The 26,736-nt window shown below is 35.7% G+C and overlaps 1 protein-coding gene across 4 annotated transcripts in view; it reads left to right on the top strand.

The window, feature by feature from the left end:
* Positions 1 to 1,847: 1,847 nt before the first annotated feature.
* The window catches only part of LOC141497715 (lipoxygenase homology domain-containing protein 1-like), a 710,463-nt gene continuing 685,574 nt past the window's right edge, over positions 1,848 to 26,736 (top strand). For 3 of the 4 annotated variants that reach the window (XM_074200484.1, XM_074200481.1, XM_074200485.1), the window contains exon 1: positions 1,914 to 2,028. The gene's annotated coding sequence lies outside the window, so the exon portion shown is untranslated. The other variant, XM_074200482.1, reaches the window with a different exon arrangement.

Raw genomic sequence — 26,736 nt, 5'->3', positions numbered from 1 at the left:
AAGACAATCTGAACAAAGGTATGAAGATGGGAGATAAGATGTTGTAATATGAGTAATAGCAAAAAAGCTATTTGGATGTAAGTCATAGGGTTTGAGTCAGGGTGTGTAGGACTTCACTTGCTAAATAGAGGATTGATATTTTCTGTTAAAAGGAATAAGGTGCCCAGTTTATTGGGGGTAGGGGAGGAAGGTACCGTGTTAAGCAATTTTATAATTATTATCTCATTTGAACATTATGACAACTCTGAAAGTTTTTATTATCACCCTTATTTTCAGTTTACAATTGAGGAAACTAAGGCAAACAGAGATTAAGTGATTTACTTCATGTCATATAGCTAGTCTGTTTCTAAGGTTCGATTTGAACTCAGGTCTTTTGATTGTTGATGAGTGTTGTATCAACTGTACTATTAGTTACCTTATTGAGCAAATAGCAATGGTCACTGCCTTGTTTTATGAATATTTCTTTAGCAGCTCTGTTTTTTGCTTTCAGGATATACAAGAAATTCAAGTTATGGAAGGAAGCTACAGTAGCATGGGTTAATACAGTTGAATACAGTGTAAAGTTAATTACAGGATCAAGATGGGGAAGAGTGGAGAGTGAAGCTAGAATAAGGGCGATGATCTGTTTGTTGAGCTAGTAAAATGTACTTAAATTGGCCTTGATTAGTTCAGAGGACTAAGGCCAAGTTGACATGACTTCCTGGTCACTTGTATAACAAAAAACCATGAGGAACTCTAACTGGACCCTGAGGTTTAAGCTAGGGTCCTTCACCTTTACTTAACTGTAAGATGGATGACAAATCTCTTATTTCATCCCAATATCAAACTTGAGGTCCTGTCTTAATACAGACTTGGCAAGATTTGGGATAATAAAGCTTAGCACAAGGAAACATGGAACATACAAGACAGCAAAAGAAAATTATTGTGCAGATATGCACCAAGAAGAAGCAATCTGGCAAAATGTTCCTTGAATTGTCCTAATGAATGTTTAACAACAGGTTTTCCAAATTTTGAAAAATATATTCATGACATTTAAGTTTAACTGAATCATTAACTCTTTCTCTTGTCTAAAAATCACAAAGCAATAAATCAAACCCTGATTTATAGCATTTACTGATTTCTGAAGTGTAAATACTCATACTAAAATTTTATTAATTGATTCTCCAGGAAGAGCTGGTAGAAACTCAGTCTATCACACCCTAGTAGGACTGATATAGATGGGGAGAAAAGGAGCAGAAAATGGTAGCAAGGGAAGGGATTTATGCTTAGGTGGTTGGGAATTCTGTATACCTAGGAATGGAAAAGGAAAGAACAAGTCCTGATGCCATCCTACTTTTTGACTGGGCCAATACCTTCAAGAAAGTCTCTTCTCCTGTGGCTCTAAATTAGGATTGGAGGAGGGAGTGAGAAATTTGTGTTCTATTCAACAAGCATTGATTTAATACCTTCTATGCACCAGATACTACATGAGAACGCAAATACAAGTGATAGTCCCTGTTCTCAGGGTACTTTGACCAAGTGACCTTGCACTGCTCTCCACCCCTAAACTCTAAAATTGCATTGGACACATTTTGTAATTACTTAAATCATCTCTCCCATCCTGCCCCTTGAATCTGAGTGAAGGGAATGTCAGAGTTTTGAAGAAAGATTGTAATTTGGATTTTTGTCTACTCTATTTACAAGTTACACAGTATTCCTTTCTCCTAGTAGATTCTAAATGAATGCTTGTTGACATGAATTGCTTTGAATGGCAACCAAGGCCACTGAATAAAGATGGGCCATATTATTATTCAGTCTGTGAATTGTACTGTTTGCTGTTGCCAAAGGAAATGCAGATTGGAATACAAACATTAGCTACTCCCTTTTAGCTAATCAAAATAGTGGATGGGATAAAAACTAAACCCTGAGTAAGTGCTGCTGGCTTTTACTAAACAAAGGTCCTTAGTTTTGCAAGGTTGTTCCTAACACCCACTCTGTTTCATTTTGAAGGCAACTAAGGAAAATCTGATTACATCCTGGAGGATACAGGTAAATATTGTTTGAGAATGTGTGTTTCTCTTTCCTCCCTTGCTAATCTTTCTTCTCTCAAAGCCTGTTTACTAAAGTTTAAAGTATTTTAATTTGGGTTGAAAAAAAAAAGGAAAAAAGATCTTAAATTGCATTTAGTTATTAGGTGTTCTTTATCTGGTATGGCCCACCCTGGGAGAGATGCAGACAGTGCTGAGCTTAGTTTTGGATATTATATTAGTTGTATTACTAGAAATAATAAATATAATAAAAATAAAAAATATAATAAAATAATATGCATTATTATATGACATGTAAATATTATAATTATATTAGTAGAAAAATAGAACTCTTCTCCCTTTGAGAAGTTTACAGATATGAAACTTTATCTTCTTTGTTGGACAGGAGGTTGCCTTAGATAACTTTTTAGTTTCTCTAAAGTTCTAGCATTTTCTAAAAGAGATTTTTAAGTTTAAGTCCTGGACTAGGGCTGTTGTATACTATGTAATTTTGAGCAAATCTCTTAATCACTCCTTAACATGAAAATGAAGGGTTTGGACTAGATAGCATATTGTAACTGGATAACATGACTGCTGACATGTCGTCCAGCATGGAGATTAATATATGCAAAACACTTTGGAAATCTCAAAGTGTCTCTTAATAATAACAGCATTTAAATGAGCTTTAATTTTTGCAAAGCATCTTAAATATAGCATCTAATTTGATTGTCATAAATATGCTAAGTATTTGCTTTTATTACTGTCATTTTATTGATGAGAAAACTGAGGCTGAGAGGTCAAGCAACTTAGACAATTCAGGGCATAATAAATTAAGTGCTTAACACTTAGATGTTCATTGACTGATTGACTATAGAAGGTCATACAACTAATTATTGGCTAAAGCAGGACTTGAATTCAGTTATTTTTGACTTGAGGTCTAGTGTTCTATGATAGCTTATTTATAGTTCTTTAAAATTTTTGAGGCTATTTATTTATATTATATTATATTATGTTATATTGTATTTCATTATAAATAAATAATATTATAGTACTAGAAAAAGTGTTACTATTTTGTCATATAATAAATCTGAAATAATATACATTATTATTATATTATGTTATGTTATTTTGTATTATATTAGGGCAGCTAGATGAGGCAGTGTATAGAGCACTTCAATCAGGAAGACAGGAGTTTGAATCCAGCCTCAGACACTTGGTAGTCACTAGCTGTGTGACCTTGGGCAAGTCACTTAAACCTGATTGCCTCATATCCAGGGCTGTATCCAGTCATCCTGATTCATATCTGGTCATTGGATCAAGATGGTTCCAGAGGAGAAAGTGAGGCTAGTGACTTAGCACAATACCCCCTCATTCAAATACAACTCATGTGCTTGTCATGGCATCACCTCCTTGATGCTGTGGTCTTTTTCAAGAAAGGACAAACATCATCATCATTGAACTATAATTTTCGTAGCATATATCATTTCGTATTTAAATGTTAATGATGAGAATGTATCTTCTATGTGGGGTGTCTTAGAAGGACTTCAAGAAACACTCCAAAAAAGCTTACTGGGACTTCTTGATCTCTGGTTTTGAAAACTTAAAAATATATGAGTTTCAGTTCATTTGGGTAGAGAGTAGTAGGGCACGAAGAAGAGAAATCTATTAATTTACTCAATTTCTATTATTAACATTTTTTCTTCCAGGATTGATCCTTGTCACTTTTATTCCTTGGTTCAAAGTAAGCCAATCGTTTGGCATTGTAGTAACCCTCATTTAGTTTTTGTTGACATTTATTTTTGTTTCTTCTATTTATAGGATCACAGTTGTATAAAGGAGATGGGATAGGCAATATTCTTTCAGGGTCCTTAGCTAGAGGAGGAAATGAGGTCTTCCATATGTTTCTTTAGACTCAAATTATGGGTGTTTGTGGGTGAGGATTCAAGAGTTCAGTACCATCAACTCCTAGGAATTGTAAATTACAAATATCTGACCAGTCATTTACTATTTCTGGTTCCTTAAATGGACATAGAAGTTTTTCTATCTTTCTAGGTCCAGTGGAGATATCTTATTTTAAGCTTCAATAAAGTTAAGTGATAATTGATAAGCAATCATTCATTTATGTAAGTCTTTTGATTATGTGAACAGTTTCCTTTTTTTTGCCTTTGATGTCCAATTACCCAGCACTGTGCCTGGACCATAGTAGGCATTCATTAAATGCTTCAAATAAAATGAGTTCTCCTTATTTGAAGATACTACAAGAAATGAGATTACCTGCTTTTTTCCTTCATTTTATGGAAGAGACATTAAAAGAACAATGAAGTTCAGTGACTTACTTGCTTAGTCATACAGTTTTAGTCAGAAATCTTTTCTCAACTTTAATTTTTTCTCCATCGTTCTGTTGAATTGACAGTGTAAAGACTACTACTTCTTATGCACTAGTCAATGTGGCAAAAGTCAGATCATTATAGTGGAATGGGTTCTAATATTTGAATCAGTATAGCATTGCAAATATTTTGCTGGCTCCTAGTCAGGAAGACATGAGTTCAGCTCCTATTTCTAATACTTATTGGTTTTGTGACTGTGGGTAAGTCATTTGCCTCATTGAGGTTCATTCACTTTCCTCATCTGTAAAGTTGGGATAATAATACCTATTAAAGTATTATTGTGGAACTTGAATGAGGTAATGTTTATAAATTCTTTGCAAAGCTTAAAGCATTCAATTATTATTTTTAGCCACAAGCTCAAATTCAGGTTCTATAATTTGTGTGACCTTGGACAAATTATTTTACCTTTTTTGCCTTCAGTTGTCTAATAATAATTCACATTCATTTAACATTTTAAGGTTTGTAAAATGTTTGATGTTTTTACTGCCTGCTTTTGTAAGGTAGGCACTGAAGACATTATTATTCTCATTGTAAAGATGAGAGTCATTGGAGAACTTAAGTGATTTCTCCCTGGCTACATAAATATTTTTATCTTTATGTTAATTTTATTTTGTATTTTTTTCTTTCTTTTTTCCCTAATTATATGTAAGGCAGTTTTAAAATTCATTTTTCATAAGATTTTGAATTCCATATTTTTATCTCTGCCTCTTGCCTTTTCCCTACCCTTCACAATGATTAATCTGATATGGGTTATGCATGTACAATACATAATTTGTTTTAGACACAAAATTCGAATTCAGATCTGCCCTAGGGCTCTTTCCATTACATGATATTGCCTCATCTGTAAAATAATGAGGTTGAAACATGGTTTCTTTATTAAATCATAAGATCCTTCTAGGTAGGTGATTGTAAGTACCTACTGCAGACTCTCAGAGTGGTTTCTCCTTAAGGGAAGTATTTCACAAGTAGAATATAAAATCCTATTGGGCAATCTTTTTTGTTTCTGTATCGCTAATGAATACTTGGGTGTGTTAGATTTGGGTCTTGTACTACTGCTCTCTCTCTGAAAACTGTTGATTGACTACCCTAAGGATAATAGACATTTGCCTTGGTTATTGCAGGTTAAACAAACAAATAAAATAGAGGTGATGGTGGTGGTGGGGAAGAGTCAGATAAACAAGAACATTCAGGAATGTTTGTCCTTTGATCTTGAAGAAGATCATGACATCAGGGGAGGTGATGCCATGATAAGCATAAGAATTGAATTAGAGAGTGAGGGGGTGCTGTGCTAACCCATCAAACTCACTTTCTCCTCCAGAGTCATCTGGGTCCAATGACCAGGTCTAGATTAGGATGACAGGAGATGGCCTTGGGTGCCAGGCAATCAGGGTTAAGTGACTTGCCCAAAGTCACACAGTGTCAAGTGTCTGAAACTGGATTCAAACTCCTGTCTTCCTGACTCCAAAACGAGTGCTCTATCTGCCACCTGACAATAGAAGAGGGAAAGTAGTCAAAACAACAGGGTTTAAAAAAAAGAGGAAGGGCTTTTTCTTTTTTTTTCTTTCCTAAAAAAAATCTTTGTTTTATAGGACTCTCCAGGAAAAGGGAGGGGAAGAAGTATGGGAAAATTTAGGCAACGTAAAAATAAAAGAGAGTAGTAAAAATCTATTTAGAAAGGAAAAATAGAGGAAGGGAGAGTCAGATAAACAAGGCTAAAAGAGAAAAGTATTTTTTCTTTTAAAATTCTTACTTAAAAGTAATTTTTTTTAAGTTGGGGCAACAATTGTTCTTGAAGAGGACCAAAATGACATCACAATGTTTTTGTCCAACATTATGTATAAATGACTGACTGTGACTTTGATTCAGAAGCCTCTATCATAGTCTGGGCACAAATAATCTGTATGAATATTTGGAGTGAAGAGGTCTCTAAATTTGGCCATCTTGTGTTTCCTTTGAGCTGCTACAACTCTGCTTTGCTCATAGAGCACAATGTTTTCTTTGATTGTGGGCATGTCATTTTCCATGTCTCATAATTGATTCTAAAGTCCTCCTTCTGACCTCTGTGTAAGAGCTTGCCTTGTAAGAGTTTTCTCTCTTTTAGACAATGTAAAGACAAACCAAATGGTATCATTAAAAAAACCATAAAGGGTATCTCAAAAGTCTATTTAAGCAATTAAAGTTTAAAATTTCACTAAGACTTTTGGGATACCCCTTTTTAAATAAAAGGAGCAAAGAAGGAAAAAAGGTAGAAAAGGTAGAAAGGTTGAAAAATGTCTCAAGTCTCTATAGACTCTGTTTTGTTAAAAATTTAAGAGAATCCTGAGTTTATGCTTCATTCATCATTTGGGGGCTGGCAGGACCCAAATAATTATTGTGACAGTGAAATAGGGATGATTCTAGCTATGGAGGACTTAGAGAAGCTCAGGTAGTTCTGCTGGTTGATTGCAAGAGTATTTAAGACAAATTTTGTACCTGTTCTCCTTGCCCTGTTATTTGTCAACTATATGCTTATATGTTAAGTAAATATATTGTTTTATAAGCCCTTTCCTTCCCACATGTTAGGTTGGGCAATTGTAATTATCTTGATATCTACCAGTAGTTGATCACTACAGTCACATAATTCCTTCTTTTCTGTTAAACTCCTCAGTGGCTTTGATTCCACTTTATAAAACTGAAATTGGTAGAGACCTGATGTTCTTTCTTGGAGATCTTCAAGCAGAGTCTGGATGCTTGTCAATGTTCTACAACTACTGTGGTATAGTAGGAATTCTATTGCCTCCCAACTCCTGACTGTGCCAAAAACCAAGATTTATTTTGGTGTGTACGGTTTTAGCTATATCTTTTGATTTCATGATATGTGTCTGAGTCAAGGAAGTGACTTTAAATCATCTGTCATCTGTACAATTTAGTTTTTGTTGATATTGGCTCTTGATGGTTCAGGATTATTTTACTTTAAAACACATGACTAACAACATCCTTAAGAAATTTGCAAAGAAACAAATATTTGAGGGTTTTTTAAAATTAAAGCAATTTAACTTTTACTTTAGCAAATGTATAGGCTGAACCACAAGTGTAAACTTTCAAAAAAAAAGCAAAATGTGTTAATCTGAGCTTCAGGAATGATGGATTGGGGTACTTTCCTTTGATTCTACTGAGTTGCCTTAGTCACAGAAGTTCTAAGTAACCATCAAACAGAAAAGATGTCAAATCAGATGTTAACAACACTTCTGAGGTTTAGAAGTTCAGTCTGACTGCCTTAATCATCCAAGCCTCTTGAGATCTTTTTAATTAGGCAATAGGAGGTTGTATATAGATTTAAAAGACAGTAACCTGAGTAAGCACATGGACTCCAGAAATTTCCAATTTAAAATAGACATCATTAAAATAGCTTCTAGTCAATTCCAGTTAGCTCTGTAGAGATACTCATATTCTTACAAAGATGCAAATAATTAGAAATTGTAATGTCCCTTAGACCATGTTCTAGATATATCCCTTATAGATATATCCCTTCCTCATCCCACAAATACAAGGATATATAGAATAAAGAAAAAAAATTAAAGAAGTTTAACTTTTTTTTTCAAAGGCAGTGGGATTAAGTGGCTTGCCCAAGGCCACACAGCTAGGTAATTATTAAGTTTCTGAGGCCTGATTTGAACTCAGGTACTCCTGACTCCATGGCTGGTGCTCTATCCATTGGGCTACCTAGCCGCCCCTCTAGTTCAAATCTTGCCTTAGATACTGTCTTTATGATTTTGTACAAGTCATTTAACTATGACGTAGTTTCCTCATCTGAATAAGTAAAATTACACCTACTTCATAGCACTGTTTTCAGAATCAAGTAGAGAAATGCAAAAGTGTGTTGTAAATTTAAAGTGCTTGATAGATGCTAGTTATTTTTTTTATTAATTATATAATGAGAGGCAATATGATGCCAAGAGAAGAATACCACGGCTGCAATAAGAACTGGTTACTAGTCTTGTGTAATTCATTTTTTCCCTTTTCATCTGTAAAATGGGGATTACAAATATTTATTCTACCTATTTCATGGAATTGCTTTGAGGAGAACATTTTGTATACCTTTACAATGCTATAAACAAACACTTTTGTAAATCTATAAGTGTAAACTGATTATTAGGAGTATGTGAGGGAAGAGAAACCAAGGAAAGGAATTCCAAATGATGAATGTCTGATAATTTCATCAAATGGAATCACAGTTAGTTAAATGGCCAGGTTTAAAGAGAAAATACTAGTGGTTCAATGTCAACGACTTCAGGGGGATTAGCCCAGGGATATCTGTTCAGACCTGTACATTTAACCCCTTTATTAATGACATAGATGTTATGCTCAGCAAATGTGGAGATGACAACAAGCTGGAAGGGACAGCTAGCACACTAGGTAACAGAGTCAGGATCCTGAGGGATCTTGACAGCACTGGGACAAATCTAATAAGATGAAATTCAATAGGTATAAAATCTTATTCTTTGATACAAAAAGATCACAAGTGTAAGGGAGAATATGGATATTTCCGAAAAAAAGTGAGGGTTTTAGTGGATTGGGAGCTCGATATAGAATTAGCAGAGTACTGTGGTTGCCAAAAAAAGCTAATGAGATCATGGGCTGTATTAAGGACATAGTTTCCAGGAATGGGGAGGTCATAGGTCCATTGTACTCTGCTCTCATTGGATTTCACGAGCAAGATTGTATTTAATTCTTGGAGCCATGGTTTATGAAGGACACTGATAAGTTGGAATATGTCCAAAGCAGGATAACCAGGAAGGGAAAGGTCTTGAATTCACAACAAATGAAATGGGCATAGTTCTTTTGAAAAGGAGAAGACTTAAGAGGGGTTTGATTGCCATCTTCAAATAATTGAAGGGTTGTCATGGGGAGGAGGGACTGGCCTTATTGTGCTTTGTCCCAGAGGAGAGAACTAGGAATAGAGGATAGAAGTTGTGAAGAGGCAAATTTGGGCTTGGTATCAGAAAATCTTAAAAATTACTTGCCTCACATTCTTATTTGTAAAATAGGTGCAAAAAATACTACCTCCCTCCTAAGGTTTTGGTGAGGATAAAAAAAAAGATAGTATTTGTAAAGTGCTTTATATATATGCATATAATATAAGTACTAGCTATCATCATACTCATTAGAAAAGTTTCTTAATAATTAGAACTGTCAGAAAGTAAAATGGGGGTGCCTGGAGAGAGCTGGTGGTTCTTCTTCCTTGAAGGTCTTTGAGCACTTGTCTGTGTCCTACAACTTCTGTGGCACAGTAGGGATTTATTGCCTCCTGATTCCAAATCAGCCTTAACTCTAAATGTCTCCTCAATCCTCCCAACTGACTGATTCTAACTCTGACTCTGACTCTAATTCTAACCCTAATCCTGCGATTAGATTGCTGCTGGATTCCCTTACAACTCTCAAATTTTGTGATTCTGTAAACAGTAAGGTCAGTTTGGTGAGAGAGGTTTCAGCCTCATCAGGTGTGAAACTTGATTTCAGTGTTGAAGAATGAAGGAGAGGAAGTTGAGGCAAGGAAGTAGACAGGAGTTTATATCTATCTATCTATCTATCTATCTATCTTCATCATCATCATCATCATCATCTATCTACCATCTCCAGTCATCCCTATTCATATTTGGCCACTGGATCCAGATAACTCTGGAGAAGAAAGTGAGACTGGTAATGGGACAGCACCCACTCATTCAAATACAATTCACGTGCTTGTCATGGCTTTACTTCTCTGTTGTCATGGTCTTCTTCGAGAATGAAATACATTAATCATCATCATCATCTATCCACCTATCTGAATTTGGTTGAAAAAGAGAAGAGAACTATAGGATAGCAATACTTGAGATAGGTAATGAAGTTTTTCAATGATTCAAGACAGCACGTGAGCAAGTATCAGGGAAGGAGTCAGAATGTACTGCCAGCTATGATTGATTTGGTATGGTCTCTGTGATCCTTGAGGTCTCATGAAATAATGCTATGAGCTTAGAAGAGGGAAACCCAGTCCCAATTTCCAATAAAAGAGACCTTTATGTTTTGGCTTTAATATTTCTTGTTGTCTCTTGGAATCATTAAATTGTCCATTGTTCTATTTTATGTTTCTGAACGTCATATTTTTCTAATGAGTTCTAATTTGATATTTTGTCTTTTGTTGTCCCTATTTCTTGCTTCTTTTTTTGTTTATTAGTTATTTTTTGTGCTTAGTAATATTTTATTTTTTACTAATTATACATAAATATGGTTTTTGACAATCATTTTTTTTTGCAAGGCAAATGGGGTTAAGTGGCTTTCTCAAGGCCACAACAGCTAGGTAATTATTAAGTATTTGAGGTCGAATTTGAACTCAGGTACTCCTGACTCCAGGGCCAGTGCTCTATCCACTGTGCTACCTAGCCGCCCCTCAACAATCATTTTTGTAAGATTTTTCTCCCTTTCTCCCTTCCCTCTCTCCTCCCTAAGACAGCAAGTTATCTGATGTAGGTTATTCATGTACAATCATGATAAGTATTTCCACAGAGGCAGCTAGGTGTCTCAGTGGGGGGCAGTATCTAGGTGGTACAGTGGATAGAGCACTGGCCCTGGAATCAGGAGGATCTGAGTCCAAATCTGACCTCAGATACTTAATAATTGCCTAGCTGTGTGAACTTGAGTAAGTCATCTAACCCTGTTGCCTTAAATAAATAAAATAAAAAAATATTTCCACATTTGTCATGTTGTGAAAGAAGAATCAGAATAAATGGGAAAAACCACAAGAAAGGAAAAAAAAAAAACAAAAACCTTATGAAAATAGTATGCTTTTATTTGCATCCAAACTCCATAGTTCTGTCTCTGCATATGGAATCTTGCTTCATTTCTTCCAAATACTTTTGGAATTGTTGTGATCAAGCCATTCTTTTTTTCCTGAGGTTTTACTTAGTCTACTTATGGAGTTATTCTCTTCAGATTTTAACCGTGGGCTTTTCTTTTCTTTTTATCATTATCTTCTGGTTTTATATGACCTTCATTTCAAAATATTTTTCTTCTTCTTCCTCTATACAATGATGTATTTTTTATAATGGCAACAAAAATAAATTAAAAAGAGAAAAAATCCAGCAAACCAGCCATGTCTGAGAGAATATGCAATATTCTATACTTATAGTTTCCTACTTCTCCAAAAGAGAGAGAGGTTTTCTCAACTGAGATTTTATCAACTGTTCTGTGGGGTAAATACTGATCATTATAATTATATAATGCTTAGCTTTATTTTTGTTATTTGTGCATTTTCCAGTTACTAAGAACTGAATTAAGGCTATGAAGGGAATTAAAATCATGTTGTGCAAGCATCGATCAATCAGTTAAGAAACATTTATTAGTTTGTGTTAAGTACTAACTATATTAAAAACTATATTAAAAAAGATAGCTCCTGCCCTCAAGAAACTTACAATCCGACTAAACACCCATGTTCAAACAAGTTATGTACAGGATAAGTAGGAAATAATTAAGAAAGGGAAAATTACTAGAATTAAGAGGGGGTTGGAAAATCTTTAAATGATAGTTTAGTTGGGATTTAAAAGATTATTTGAAAAAAGTGGGGATAGTTAACCCAGAGAAGAATAAAATTTGAATGACAGGAGATTACAATAGTCTTCAAATATTTGAAAGGCTGATATGAAAGAGATTTTTGTTGTTGTTCAATTGTTTTTCAGGTAAGTCTGACTCTTTATGGGCTCATTTCGGGTTTTCTTTGGCAAAGATACTGGAGTGCTTTACCATTTCCTTCTTCAACTCATTTTATAGATGAGGAATTAAGTCAAAGAGGGTTAAATGACTTGACCAAGGTCACATAGCTTGTAATTGTCTTGAGATCAGATTTGAATTTAGAAAGATGAGTCTTGCTGACTCCACATCTTTCATTTCATCAACTGCATCACGTAGCACTCCAGGGAAATTAAATTTGTTCTGTTTTGTCCCTTCTCTTTCATTACTCTCCTGACTCTCTGGATCATACTTAGCTGAATTCTCACTCTGGACCTTTTCTCCTAGCCTGGAGTCATCTTACCTGGGAACCAACTTTCCCTCAGCTACCCTCTCTCTTCCCTTTCAACTACATATTATAGCCTCTTCCCCTAATGTTTGTCTTTCATTCTTGAAGAACACTACAACATCAGGGAGGTAATGCCATGACAACCACATGAACTGGATTTGAGTGAGGGAGTAGTAGTGCGCTGGATCACCAGTCTCATTTTCTTCTCCAGAGCCATCTAGGTCCAGTGACCAGATATGAATCAGGACAACTGGAGATGACCCTGGATATGAGGCAATCAGGGTTACGTGACTTGCCAAGATCACACAGCTAGTAAAAGTGTCAGAGGCTGGATTCAAACTCCCGCCCTCTGAGGTCAATGTCATATTAGAATGTAAACTCCTTGAAGGCAGAAATTGTTTTTTTTTTCTTTTCCTTGCATTTGTATTCCCAACAGTTATTATAGTTTCTGGTACTTAATGGGTGCTTTCTGCCCTGTCTACTTGCCCCACAGGACAAAATGAAGATTGATTAATGGACATTATGAGAAGGAAGATTTTGGATCAAAAAAACAAACTTCTGAATAATTAGAGTAGTCTAAAAATGAAATGGGTTAGGGGTGGCTAGGTGGCGTGGTGGATAAAGCACCGGCCTTGGAGTCAGGAGTACCTGGGTTCAAATCCGTGTCTCAGACACTTAATAATTACCTAGCTGTGTGGCCTTGGGCAAGCCACTTAACCCCATTTGCCTTGCAAAAACCTAAGAAAAATGAAATGGGTTGCCTTGAAGAAGTGAGTTCCACTTCCCTGGAGGTCTTCAAGGTCTTGGAGGACTTGGATGATGGCTTACTTGTTTTAAGTGTTTCAAGCAAGACTCATGAGTTTGTTATGCTTTCAAATAGTGTTGTCTCTTCTAATGTTAAGATTCTCTAAGTCAATGAAGTATATATCCTTAATGTTACAATAAGATAAGAAATAATTTCATCTTCAATGCTTTACAATTTTCTTGCTTTGTCATCAATGTCACAAAAAATGAGCAGTGGGCAGTACTGTATATTCACTTTATTATGGGACCCACACTAGGCACTGGAGGAGATAAAAAGAAATAAGATAATCCCTGCTAAAACATGCAGACAAATCTCCTGCTAAGGCATGCAGACAAATTGCTGTAATACAAATGCTAACTAAGGAAAGCATGTTGGAGAGTTACAGACTACTCTGTGTGTTACATTCTGTTAGACTGGGGAAGAGTGAGATAAAGTTCTGACATCCACCATCAGAGAAAGTTTCCCTTGGTCCTCTTGACGCAGAAGGGTTGGTGGAGTGAATTGGTGACATGATCACTTGGAAAGTTGCTTTTTTTTTTTTGCCAGAAATAGCTTATTGTCATTTGTGTTTTTGACAAAAGCAGAAAGCAGAAAAATCCCTGGCTACTTGAGCTTTCTGTGCAACCAATAATTTCCTTTTATGCTTGAAAGACTTGAGCAATAACAGGATTCTGTCAGATGAATAAAATAGTATGATTACTATAATTATTATTGATAGCAATAAAAATTTGTGAAGTTCCTGCTATGTTCATAGCACTGTACCAGAGTGGGGGAGGGGAGATACAAAGAAAAATAATTATCCAATCAGTATTTATTAAATACCAACTAAGTGTTTGGTGCTGGGGGAGGGCATTATATATTGATATACAGTGTTAAAAATAAAATAATATGTGCTCTAAAGGAATGTATAGTTTATTGAGGGAGGCAATTTATATATATATATATATATATATATATATATATAAGATACACACACATATATACATATAATAATACATGCAAAATATATAATAGGTAATTTTGGGGAAGGAACTTGGAAATCATAAAACGCCTCACATAGCTGGTAACATGAGCTGGAATTTGAAGGAAACTAGGGATTCTTTTCTTTTTTCTTTTTTCTTTCTTTAAATTTTTTTTGCAAGGCAATAGGGTTAAGTGGCTTGCCCAAGGCCACACACTAGGTAATTATTAAGTGTCTGAGGTCGAATTTGAACTCAGGCACTCCTGACTCCAGGGCCAGTCATCTATCCACTGAGCCACCTAGCCTCCCCCACTGCGCCACCTAGCCACCCTGAAACTAGGGATCCTGAACCAAATCCAGCTTTTATTAGTTGTTTGACCCCGGGCAAGTCACCTAACTCTGTTCACCTCAGTTTTCTCATCTTTAAAATGATCTGGAGAAGGAAATGACAAATCACTCCAGTATCTTTGCCAAGAAAACCCCAAATGAGGTCATAAAGAGTTGAACATTACTGAAATGATTGAACAACAAGGGTTTCTAAGAGATGGAGTTTCAGGATGGAATACATTTCAACCATGGAGGATAGATACTGAAAACACATGAAGGTGGGAAATAGTACATCATATAAGATCATGAAAATGATATAGGATAGGAAGTAATAAAAATGATTGGAAATATAGATGAGAGAAGGGTGTCATGAGGAAATTGTTGATGAGCAGATACTAAGAAAGAATGAGTTCAAAAGATGATCCCTTTATTTTTCATTTAGTATTTTTATTTGAATTTATTTCTTTGAATTTATTATTCACAACATGCAGATGTATAGCTCCCCAGTCTACAGTTCTATGGACACACAAGTATTGGCTCAGGAATATTATGGAATGAGTGCCCTGATCAGGACCTTATCCTTCTATTGGATTGTTGCTGCTGCACAGATTTACATGAACTATTTGGGACAGTGAATCCTTGGGTCAACTGGTGTTCTACTCCTTACCCCTCATTGACCATGACAGCATTTTGTTTTTTATTTTTGCAAAGCAATGGGGTTAAGAGACTTGCCCAAGGTCACACAGCTAAGTAAGTTTTAAGTGTCTGGGATCATACTTGAACTCAAGTTCTCCTGAATTCCAGGGTTGGTACTTAGCCACTGAACCACAAAGCTGACCCTGAGAAACTTTCTTTTCTTTAGGAAAGTTTGTTATACCTAAAGTATATGAAGTTTGACTGCACAATAGGGAAATTGCTAAGCTGGCAGTTTGATAGTATTGTATTTATAACTCTAAAAGTATCTGTCCAAACCAGTTTATGGATATATAGGAACTTTTGGGTACACTGACGAGAGTCAATGTGTGGTCAAATATCAGATCACTTCTATCATCTAGAGCCAAGTAATAGACCAGTCCTCATAGATTTAAAGGGTTTTAAATGCAAGAATTTTTATTTGGTCTTAGAAGTAATATATAATAAGTGAAATAATAATGAACTAAAGACACAGTCATTACTCTTATGTTCCTCATGAAAATTATGTTATTCTAGTTATTAAGAGAATATAAGGGCGGCTAGGTGGCTCAGTGGATAGATGACTGGCCCTGGAGTCAGGAGTACCTGAGTTCAAATCCGACCTCAGACGCTTAATAATTACCTAGTTGTGTGGTCTTGGGCAAGCCACTTAACTGCATTGCCTTGCAAAAAAAAAAAACAAAACTAAAAAAAAAGAGAATATAAGATGATTTTGTCAAATATTGACAAATGTTGAGTAAATAATGATGATAGTAACAGGGGAAATATAATAAAGAAATTTACAATTATTTTAGTAAGAATCTGTAGGGTTTCATAAACTAGGTCTTGGGTAAAGCTCAAAAAGCATTAGAGACTGTTAGATGAATCAGTGTATAGAATTCTGAGTTTGAAGTCAGGAAGATCTGAATTCAAATGTGGCCTGGGAAACTTGTTAGCTTTGAGACCTGGGGCAAAACGATTAACCCTGTTTACTTCAGTTTCCTCATTTGTAAAATAAGTTAGAGAAGGAAATGGCAATTCACTTAACCTTTGTTTGCCTTGGAGGTAGAGAAGTCACTCCGTGGATAGATTGCTGGATCTGGAGTTAGGAACACTAAGTTCAGATCTGGCTTCAGATTCCCACTGTCTGTATGACCCTGAGGAATTCAATTAATTCTTCTTTAATCCACTGGAGAAGGAAATGGCAAACAGCTTTAGTGTCTTTATCAATACCCCCAAATGAGGTTCACAAAAAATTGGACACAACGGAACTTCAGCAAGAACAACAACTGAACAATGACAAGAATAGTATAAAATACTTAGTGCCCTAGACTTGATTTGAAGAGTTCATAAATTTTTTTTTAATTTGCTTTTTTCTGAAGTATTGTAAACCATATGACTTTTGTTGGATAGATAAGTGAAGTATTTACAGCATTTAATATTAGTATTTCAGAGATAATATATAATATAATTCACTGAAGTTTATTCATATATGCACATTTACAAGCACCCTTTTAAATAATATATTGTTCTTTGATGCTGTCATCTATTTAGTACTTACTGTCAATTTATCTAATGCTATTATTTGTGGTAAGTTATTATAGAATAATGCAACCCTGTTGTAAAATTATGACTATAACAGTTAACTAGCTAGCCTCATATTTAAAAGAAATATAGCTTATGAGAGAGAGAGGTATTCTCTTCATTATAACCTTCAAAACACCCTCTGAATTAGTTTCCTCCTCTCTACTTTTATGACCATTGCTTAATTTAGGTTCCTCTCACCACTCACTTCTAATATTACAGTTTTCTAATAGTTCCCATCATCCATTCTCTACCTTCTATAATTTATTCTCTTAATGCAGTTACCAAAAATTAATGCCCAGTTCTGACTATGGCCTCCCCATAGGAAAAAAATAATTAGTTTTTAGTTTGCTTTGGGATAACTTTGTGTTTAGGTTTTTGCAAGGCAGATGGGGTTAAGTGGCTTGCCCAAGGCCACACAGCTAGGTAATTATTAAGCATCTGAGGCCGGATTTGAACTCAGGTACTCCTGACTCCAGGGCTGGTGCTCTATCCACTGCACCACCTAGCTTCCCCTCCTACAGACTTCTTGAGGGCCTTAAGGATATTCATCTAATTTACCTTTCCAGCCTTATTTCATATGACTCCCTTTCACATATTTTTTCAATTCCTAGTATTAACTATTGGGTTCAAAATATCCCTGTGGTCCAGCAAATAGGATATATTTTGGTTATTTAAATCAGTTCTCCTTATGCTATGGAGATATGAAGAAGTTAGGCATCTCAAGAGGACCTTATACTATCAGCACTTCTTTATATGATTCTTCTGAATCCAGAACCTCATATGATCATCAGATCTTAGCTCTAGAGCTGGAAAGAATGTTTTAAAGATCCTTGAGGCAATATATGTTCAATGTACAATGTACAAAATATTATATAATTATTTCTTCTTTTTCTTTTTTCCTTTTCTACTTTTTTCTTTCTCCTCCCCCCCTTCTTCTTCTTCCTCCCATTGTAATCTTAGGTAAAGTGAGACACTGAAGATCATGCGGGGAATAAGTGGCAGAACCAAAATTCAGATTCTAGTTCTGATTCCAAATTCAGCACCCCAAGTTTAGAATTCTTTCTACTCCATCATACAGTCTACCCTTCTGGGGATGTGGTGACTGATGCTAGGAGTTGGCTCTAAGAGCTAACCTTTTCTTGATAATCTATTGCTAAATAGACCTATAGACCAAGGACCATTTTGGAGGGGGCTTACTTGGTGCAGGTGGTGTTTACATTTGTAAGAATGGTAGTAGGTTGGGTAGATGAGTTAAAAAATAAGTATTTATTAAGGACCTACTATGTGCCAGATATGCTGCTAAGCACTGACAAAAAGGCAAAAAAAGGGCATTTTTGTTCTCAAAAGCTCATAATATATGGAAGGAGAAATAAGAAAATAAATATATGTCATCAAGCTATATACAGGATAGATAATAAATACATAATGGAAGTAAAGGTCCTAGATTTAAGAATGATTGGGAAAGACTTCTTGAAGAAGGTGAGATTTGAGCTGGGATTTGAAGAAAGCCAGAGAAACCAGCAAACAGGGATGAAGAGTAAGAACATTGCAGGATGACTAGAGAAAATGCTATGAGCCTAGAGATGGAGTATCTTCATGAAACAATAAAGATGCTGGTGCCACTGGTTCAAAGATCATATGGAGGGGTAGGGTATTAGGTGTAAGAAGATGGAAAGGTGAGATAGGGCTTTAAACGCCATCAGAAGATTTTTTTCTTTCATTCTTGAACTGATATGGAACCATTGGACTTAATTGAGTAAGAGTGATATAATAAAACTGCTGCTTTAGGAAAATCACTTTGATGTCTGAATGGAAGATGGACTGCAATGGAGAGAGACTTATGGTAGGCAGACCAACCAGCAGGCTATTAAAATAGTTTGCATATGAGGTGATACCACATAGTAATGGTAGTATCAGATGCAAGCAAGGTTATTCAAGAGATGTAAAGGTGAAATCAATATGACTTGGCTTCAAATTGAATATGGGCATTAGCAATAGTGAGGAGTCAAGAATATCATCTAAGTTTTGAGTCTGGGGGATTGGTAGGAGGGTAGGGCCTTGACAAGTAATAGGGAAGTTTGGAAGGGGAGATAGTTTAGGGGAAAGATATTTAGTTCCATTTTGGACACACTGAATTTTAGATTCTTGAAAGTCAGTGGGAAATATGAAACTGGAGATTAGCAAAGAGGTTAATGGTCCAGATTAGTAGATTTTAGAATCATCAGCATTGACATGATAATAAAATTCCTGGGAGCTGATGAGATCCCTAAGTAAAGCAATTGAGAGAGGGCTGGGTGAGATGCTTAAGATTAGCAGATGTGAGGGCGGCTAGGTGGCATAGTGGATAAAGCACAGGCCTTGGAGTCAGGAGTACCTGGGTTCAAATCCAGTCTCAGACACTTAATAATTACCTAACTGTGTGGCCTTGGGCAAGCCACTTAACCCCATTTGCCTTGCAAAAACCTAAAAAAAAAAAGATTAGCAGATGTGACCTGCATGAGAATTCAACACAGACTAGAAGTATGGAAGGAGGAGAACCAGGAGAGATTGTGTTCCAAAAACCTAGAGAGAAGGGAATATCAAGGAGAAGAGGATGATCAAAAATCCAAAAGCTATAGAGTGGTCAAGAAGGATGTGCATTAAGAAAAGGTCATTGGATTTGACAATTAGGAGATCATTAGTGACTTTGGAAAGAATAGTTTCGGCTTAATGGTGAGGTTGGAAGTCAGATTGTAGGCAGTTAAGAAGAAAGTGAGAAGAGAGAGTGGAGAGGCATATATTGTAAATGACCTTCTCAATGAATTTAGCCACAAATGTCAGAAGACATATAGTACAATTGTCATCTCACATGGAAGGATCAAAAGTTAAAAGGAAAGAATGAATCAAGTGAAAGTTTTTAGAGGATTGGGCCACATGGGTGTGTTTTAAGGTAGAAGGGCAGGAACTAGTAGAAAGGGAGAAAATTGAAGATAAATGAAGGGATGATAGAGGGAGAAATCTGTTGGAGATGATTATAATTGGATTGTATTGGGATTATTTGTGAAGATAGAGGGGGTTTGCCTTGGTAAGAAGAACCATCTCTTCATGTGAGACAAATGAAGGAATAGATAATGGCAAAAGGAGTCTAAATGATATGACATGAGGAGGAAAGGAGAAGAGGCAGCTCTTAATGAGTGACCTCAATGTTTAAAGTAAAATATGTGGTAAGGTTCTCAGGTGAGTGGATGGTGATGGGGAGAGAAAGGGAGCCATGGAAGACTTGGGGAGGGTTGAGAAGGTTTAGAAGAATTGCTATGGAGAGTGTGATAGTGGGGTGATAAAGGGATATATAGGAGGCTGACTAGCAGCCATGAGGGCCCAGTTAAGATTAGGTAACAAATTTGTAGTGGACCTAGCAGTCAGAATAACTAAGGTTTTTTTCCCTACCTTCATTCAGCCACACTTACGTAGAGAAAGGCAGTGAACTGTGAAAGTGAGCCAAAGCTATGAATTGGCAGGGAACAATCAGTCATATGACAAGGGGATCAGGGACTCAAGAGAAGAAGAGAGTGTAGAGTTGAATCTCCTCTAAGATGGCTAAAGAAGGAGAAAATGGCTAGTGCAAGGAGCTAAATGAAGGGCTGAGGAATTGGAGGTCCTGATATAGGTATGGGAGAAGAGTTTGATATGAGAAGTCAGAGAGGTGGAAAACCAAAAGATTGTGATTAGGTAAGGGGATTTCAGAGGTTTTGAATTTGGAGTTAGGGCATTTGTGGTTGATGGCAAGGACAAGGTGGGGGGGGTAGAGACTGAGGAACTGTATGGCTAAGGTCTTTGGGAAAATGTCAGTATGATTAGAAGGAGACCTTGTGAACCTCAGAAGTTCTGAGACCTAGAAGTTCCCATTTTCCCATCTCATCTCTGTTCTTAGAGCAGCCGATGATAGTATCTAGGAAGTATGTGGAGAATCAAGGACAGATTCAGTGCTCTAATAAGAGCTCCATAGAAAATATACCCTAAGGGGAATATTTTAAGGACTGACCCACTTTCCCCAATAAGGGGAAATGTTTTATATCAGCTGTTCTTGCCACATACACACACACACACCTACCTATACATATATATATATATATATATATACCAGCTTAGTAAATAACTCTTTTTCATCAATAAATAATTAAAATTTGGCTAATAAACTGATTGTGAAGAAACACTGATGAGGGCTCAGAGCACTAGAAATGGCACCAGTAATTTCTTAGGATTACCCATGAATCCTAGGGGTAGAGTAACATAGTCTGGAAACTTGACTTGTCAGCATAAGTGGGGTGTTGGAATAGTAACTCTGGGGCATCTTTGTGTGCTGCTAAGGTTGTTTGCTAATGAGTTGTTTCTTCAGCCTGGTTTCAAGTACTAAGCATGTTCCTGGGTTTCAGTGATCTATATGTACCAGGGGAGGCTATATTGGCTCAGTTTGGAGAGACCACCACAGGGTTCTAACTGATGAATATTTTCATGGCATGTGACTTTATATGATATCACTATTGTGTGATCCAATGATCGTAGATTCAGATATCTTTTCCATAATAGTATGGAAAGGCTAATGGGTGACCTTATGTGTCTGTGGGGATAGCATATCCTGATGAACAATAATGTAGAAATGTAATGGATACATGAATGAAAGAATGATAAAGGTACATATTAAACACTCAGTATGTGCCAATCTCTGCTAAGTGCTGAGTATGCAGATACAAGAAAGCAAGACAGTTCTTGCCCTCAAAGAACTTACATTATTTTAATAAATTTTAAGTTCAATTTTTTAACTTAATAGAATTTTATCTTAATTTCTAATTACATATAAATATAGTTTTAAACATTTTGAAGGGCTTACATTCTAAGGGGCAAAAGGAAGCCATAAAGGGAAGGAGAGAGAGATACAGCTGGGAAGAGAGGGACGAAGAGATTGAAAAAAGTAGATGAAATACAGATTGCATGGTTTGGGAATGGAGGCTAAAAATTAAATAAGATACAGTGCAACAGAATAGATGTGGATTCTTCTTATTGCTGTTAATTTAAATGTTAAGTATGTTTTAGAAGTATTAATGTTATAGTATCTCTTTTTCTGGTTTAGTTTGGGCTTAAAGGCATTTATAATGGTCAGTTAAATAGTTTCATCAAAGTTTGTTAGAGTAATTATCTTTTTAAGGGTCAGAAGAACATGCTATGAAAAATGTGATGTAACTTTTTATATCCAAGTGGAGAATGCATTTGACTCTATCCTGCCAGGTCTGGATCTGGCCTAGATCTAGACCTTTCCATCCTGTTTGATATTAGATAAGGATTTGGTATGCTCATGAACTTCTCACTTGCTAGCTAGGTCTGTGATCAACCATGTGTAGGCTCCTTCCTCTTTCAGGAAAAACAACAGGAAATAAGGTAAAAAAACCCTGTTACCATCTTAGTGGATCCATTCCCCCAGATTCCATTTAGCTATCTGAGGCTGAATAAATAATCAGATGTACCCCTATGTAAATAGTCTGCTAACATTCACCCTTTGTTTGCTGGATGGCTGATTTGTCAGTGTGAACACTGTCAAAAGTCACTTCTAATGTGTCAGTGTTTCCTTCTAATTCAATGAATCTATTACAATCTAGGATCAAATGGGATCACAGGCAAATAATCAAAGTAATCAAAATTCCCAATAGATTCCAAACTACATAGTGACCCCAAATTCTGTCTCTTCAGGGCAACTAGTTTCATTCTAAAACATTTTAAATCAAATGGGGTGGTGAGATAACACAATGGTCAGGGCTGGAGTCAGAAAGAGTTGAAATTTGGTCTCAGACACTTACCAACTATGTAACCCTGGGTCTTAACCTTGACTTGCCTCATTTTTCTCTTCTATAGAATGGACATAATAATAAATAATTACCTCCAAGGGTTGTTGTAAAGATCAAATGAGATAATAATAGTAAAACACTTTAGCATTAGTTTGTGTCAGTCACTGTGGTAAAGTGTTTTATTATTATTTTAAACGATAGCTATCATTATCATTGTTTTTATTAATGTCAGTGGGATGAATTCATGTAACAAAAGTACAAGTTGAAAAAGGGACCAGGTGTCATCTACTGTGCCAAGAAAACTCCACATGGGGTCATAAAGAGTCAGACATGATTGAAGTCTGAACAAACCCAATTATAAATCATCTACCATTTATTCAAGTTAGATTCAGAATCTAGATTTTCTTTCTAAAGGTTTCTTCTTTAATAGAAGGATTCCAGCTCTCTTTTTCCCCATATCTACCCTAGGATGAAACTTGAAAATTATTAGTCATCTCTTTTGCTTTGGCCTTTTTTAGTAGTCATTTAACTCATGATTTTAGACTATTACATGCCCTGAGCAAGGTCAACTCAGGTTTAAAGAATGAACTTCTATGATTTCAGTGCTATTGGGAGCTTTGGATTAGCATCTCTCTATTTTTTACTGGAGTATTGAGAGATTAAGAGAATCCCACAGTTTGGAACCCAGGTATTTCTGACCTGAGGTCATCTCTAGTCCTGATAAATAGTAGATGAAGTACTTCATATTCATTATCTCATTCATCCTTACCACTGGCCGGTTAGCCAGGCACTACAAGGTATAGGTGAAGAAATCCAGGCCCCAAAGCCTAAATGATTTCCCTGACATACATGACTGACCAGCATCAGAGGAAGATCCTGAACCTAGGTCTTTAGGTCTTTATCCCAAAGTCTATACTCTCTTACATTTATATCACACAACTTCCGTAACTTTTGGTTTAATTTTATTATTTTTTCCCTCTTAATTATTAAAGACGACAGAACTCCAAAGTTGTATTGTACTACAATGGAATTTTTCTGCCCTTTACTAAGTTTCAACAAATGAATCTGACATCATATAGGCTGGCCTGCCTTAGTTTATTTTTCAAAGACCTGACTCCACTGTCTTGGGTAAAAACAGACAGATGAAAACACTTTCACATAATGCTAAGATTCCAAATTTTCCTGGTCCGTTGGTTATCACAGGAACTGCATTTTAAAATCTTAGCCTGTTTCATTTAAATTTACCTCTACACATGGGTACAGTGGATTCAAGTCTCAGGATGTTCCACATTCCAATTTCATAGTTATAATTTAAACATTCTAATTCTGCATTGGCTCCAAGATTGGGCAGAACAATGAAACATTAAAACTTCCAGAATGGTGAGATCAGTCAGAGAGAAAAAAAGAGGACTTTCTGGATGTGTGTCTAAATCATTTGAACTCTCTGTTCAGTTTAACAATTCATGGTAGATAATTCTATAAAAATCTGCCACAGGGAAAAACTCAAAGTTTTTTACCAATTTTTTAAAATGGAAATTATACCTTTCTCTCTTGTTATAATTTGAAACAAGCTACTTGGATTTATATTCTAAAATGTCATACATTATTGCTTAACTTCTTGCATGTATAAAATTATTTTGATTTATGAATTCAAGCATTCCTTTAATGCATTGAATTTTGGTAATAAGTGATCTCTTTTTATTCCCTCTTAGTGGCTAGACCAGAGAAAAAAGATTAAAAATATTGCTCTAATCTGACTCCAATCCCAATCAAAATGTGTTGCAAATTATCTCATTGAAATGCTTACTTCTCATTGCCCAAAATCTTGGTTTATTCTAAGGGTTATTTTCCTTCTCACAGATATATATATATCTATCTATCTATCTATCTCTATATATAGATATAGATATCTATATCTATCTATCTATCTATCTATCTATCTATCTATCTATCTATCTATCTATCTATCTATCTATCTATCTATATCTCTTCAAAGAGCCCCAACAGCAAAAATCAACAAACATATACCTCAGTACTCATCTTCATTCAAAGGAAGAAAACCCTTTAAAATGCAAATGGCCTAATTCTTTCAAACTCATACCAGTTCTACATCTTTTCTATATTTCCTTCCTCATCTTTCTTGGAAACAGGGGATGGGAGAAGCACAGGACAGAGGGAAGCTCTTATCTGTGAATTTTTCTTTCCCATTCCCCAAAGACTTTTCACATTATTAGCTTTACCTTAAGAATTATTTGTACTATTTTGTAACTGAAATAGCTAACTCTCCATTATTATTATCATTACAAATAAATCCAGTGGCCAGAGTTGTTTGTGGTTTTAAATCTAGCATCTACTTACTTTTTTTCTGAAGTTATGAGAAATGACTCCTAATTTCTGAGGGGTAGGGACACCAGATGGGGGAGTATTACTCTAATCTCATAATATAGTTGCTAGAGTGGAGAGGACAATTTTGATCAATGTTGGATTATTCAGTTATGGAGGTTGGCAGCATTCCACCTGGACTCCAAGGTAGTTCTCCATCTGTGTTCCTCCTCTTCTTCAGAATTTCCTTCTCTGTTCTCTGCTGATTGGTATTCCAGGGCACTCTTTATTTCAGTACTCTCATGGACTTCATAGACTAAGTGCTCATGCTTCAAAGTAACCCTCTCTTCAAAGCACATCTCATATATTGTCTACTACATTAAACATTTCTTCATCCTCTCAGATGCAATTGCCTTCTCTCTCAAACTACCTGATAGTTAACTATCTTATATTTATTTTTATCTGTGATTTTATATTATTCTGTAAATATACAAACATATATATAGTGTACAAAGATACAGGATGAATTTGACTTCTTTTCCAGCTCATTTAGCAGATGAGGAAGCTGAGGTAAACAGGATTTTGCTAAGGGTTACACAACTAGTAAGCATCTGAGACTGAATGTAAACTCAAGTGTTCCTAATTGCAGACAACCTAGCTGCCTCTCCTTATATAACACACACATATACACACACACACATATACATATCCACATATATAGGTGTGTATGTATACATATTCAAGAATTATTTTATTATTGTCTTTATATAGCTATTGCCTTATTGCCTAGCACATTGCCTTGGTCATAGTAAGTGTTTAATCAATACTCACATTGATTGATTGTATTAAATTTAGATGCTGTCTCTTTGTTTTATTAAAGTATACATTTTAGAAATTGGATAGATCATATAATTAATTCATTTTGGGGCAGCTAGGTGGTGCAGTGGATAGAGCACCGGCCCTGGAGTTAGGAGTACCTGGGATCAAATCTGGCCTCAGACACTTAATAATGACCTAGCTGTGTGGCCTTGGGCAAGCCACTTAACCCCATTGCCTTTCAAAAACCTAAATAAAAAAAGAAAAAATAATTAATCCATTTTTAATAAAAATCAGCAAGTGGGCATATATTTTCTTTCCCCATGAAAGCAACATGCCTGGGTGCTAGTTTTACATAAGAATAAAATAAAGAATGGGAAATATAAAACTATGAAATAATTATTTCTCAGGTATAGAAAGGTTCTCAAGTGTAACTGAGAAGATTACTTTTAGAAATAATTTGAAAGTGGTTAAAACCTGTTTCAAAGCCATGCTTTCCTGTCAGGCAGCGACTAAAGCTCTGAAATAAACAGAAATACCTTGTAGAAAATTGAGCTAAAAATGACTCTCCACTTGAAAAAAATCACAGGTACAATTTTGTTCAGTGCTTTTTTTGCCCTGTACTTTTGAGCAAAAACTGTAATGCTCTTCCCCCTCCCCTGAGCAATACCAAATCATAGAAAATTTAAAATTGATAAAAATGATGCCATTTTTGATAAGAAGCTGTCCACTGTCTCTTTTGAGTCTGACTCTGTGACTCCATTTGGGGCTTTCTTGGAAAATATACTGATATGCTTTGCCATTTCCTTCTCCAGATCATTTTTACAGATAAGGAAACTGAAGCAAAAAGACTTAAGTGACTTGTCCAGGGTCTCATGGCTACTAAAGGTCTGAGGACAGATTTGAACTCAGGAAAAGTATCCTTCCTGACTCCAGGCCTTATGCTCTATCCATTGCATGACTTAGCAACATTCCCATCATCTTTTAAGTGAGATTTTTAGTCAGGAT

The sequence above is a fragment of the Macrotis lagotis genome, chromosome X (assembly GCF_037893015.1).
Source record: "Macrotis lagotis isolate mMagLag1 chromosome X, bilby.v1.9.chrom.fasta, whole genome shotgun sequence".
NCBI lineage: Eukaryota > Metazoa > Chordata > Mammalia > Peramelemorphia > Peramelidae > Macrotis > Macrotis lagotis.
This window is presented reverse-complemented; position numbering and strand designations above follow the sequence as displayed.